This window comes from Trichosurus vulpecula, chromosome 2, assembly GCF_011100635.1.
Source record: "Trichosurus vulpecula isolate mTriVul1 chromosome 2, mTriVul1.pri, whole genome shotgun sequence".
NCBI lineage: Eukaryota > Metazoa > Chordata > Mammalia > Diprotodontia > Phalangeridae > Trichosurus > Trichosurus vulpecula.
In genome coordinates this window covers 383,931,408-383,932,843 of record NC_050574.1, presented here as the reverse complement: position 1 = coordinate 383,932,843, position 1,436 = coordinate 383,931,408, and the positions used below count along the sequence as shown (strand labels likewise).

The 1,436-nt window shown below is 37.7% G+C and overlaps 1 pseudogene; it reads left to right on the top strand.

The window, feature by feature from the left end:
• The first annotated feature begins 274 nt into the window (after nt 1-274).
• On the top strand, nt 275-1,011 carry LOC118837225 (annotated as a pseudogene).
• Nucleotides 1,012-1,436: the final 425 nt, after the last annotated feature.

Here is a 1,436-nt window from a genome sequence, read left to right as displayed (position 1 = left end):
ACGGAACATATTGCAGGGAATTTTCAATCAATCTGTGGGATGCGTTCTGTCTGTACGATGCAGACTAAGTATGCACCTACCTTTATACTGCTGTGTTGTCGCTTTATTGTTTTGTGTTTGCTTTCGTACACCTTTGCTTGTCATAAAATGACCTGTGTTCTCCCACTTTCTATTAGTATACTGTATTTTTTATTCTGGGTATGGCCCTCGAATAATTATTTTATTTTAATGCAGCCCTAAGATAACTCAAGGTTGGACAGCCCTGCTCTATAGGATGGGCTTCCCCTAAGCCAAAAACAGCCCAAGTCATTAAATTAAAGCTTCTCCTACTAATGCAGCACTGGGAGGCTTTAATGCAAATCTTTTCTTTAAAGAGATTGAGAAGACACTTGCAGAGAGAAGAGATTAAATAGTTTGTGAAGAAAGTTGGTGTTGTTTTTGCCTTCAAAGTAAAGATGAATCAGAGAGAAAAGGAACCACCTGAATAGTAAATATGAAGAATTACAAAGGTTCTGTGGCTCTTAATTCAGTTGAGATGGTTGACCACATGATTATATGGCCGACACTGACTTACAGGCTTTAATGACCAGGAAAATGAATCCTTGGTCTGCTCACTTTCAAGACAAATTGAAAATTACTGGCAAAGTAGTTCTGTCCAGGAAGTTATCAAACCTATGGCTTTAGCCTGGCAATGCTAAACTGTTAATGCTTTTAACTATCCTCCCCCACACACACCCATCCAGATTTATGTACGTATGCATAAATACAAAGATTTATACATACGTAGCATGTGCATATATATATGTATATACACACAAATAAACACCCATATATATTTATTTTATAATCAGAAGCTAACCTGAAACTAGGCATTGGCAATAGTATGGAATTATTTCTTTTAACAATAGATATAGCCTGGCATGGTGGTCCATGCTTGTAGTACCTGCTAATGGGGAAGCTGAGGCTGGTGGATCCTTTAAATTTGGGAGTTCCAAACTACAGCAGTACTAAAGCTGATAGCATGTTCACACTAAGTCTAGTATCAACATGGTGGGCTCCTAGGGGCTAAGGGTGGAGCCCTGGCTGCCTAAGGAGCAATGAGCAGACCAGGTCTGAATGAGAGCAAGACAAAGCTTCCATGTTAATCAGTAGTGAGTTAGGGCTATGAGTGGTCACTGGATTTCCAGTCTGGGAAAGACGGCTCAGTAATTTTTTAAATGGGTATAATCAGGCTTGCCTTTCCTAAGCCCACAATTAACAGAGCTTAACAGTATTACTACTGTACAGTATCAAATTGTGCATTGAAACGGTAATATGGTAATTATGATCTACATTTAATTGAAGTACAAAGTAGAACAGAAAAATATAAGAACTATATGAACAAAATATCTCATTTTGCTTATAAAGTATATTTAAGGATTAATCTAAGACAAGTT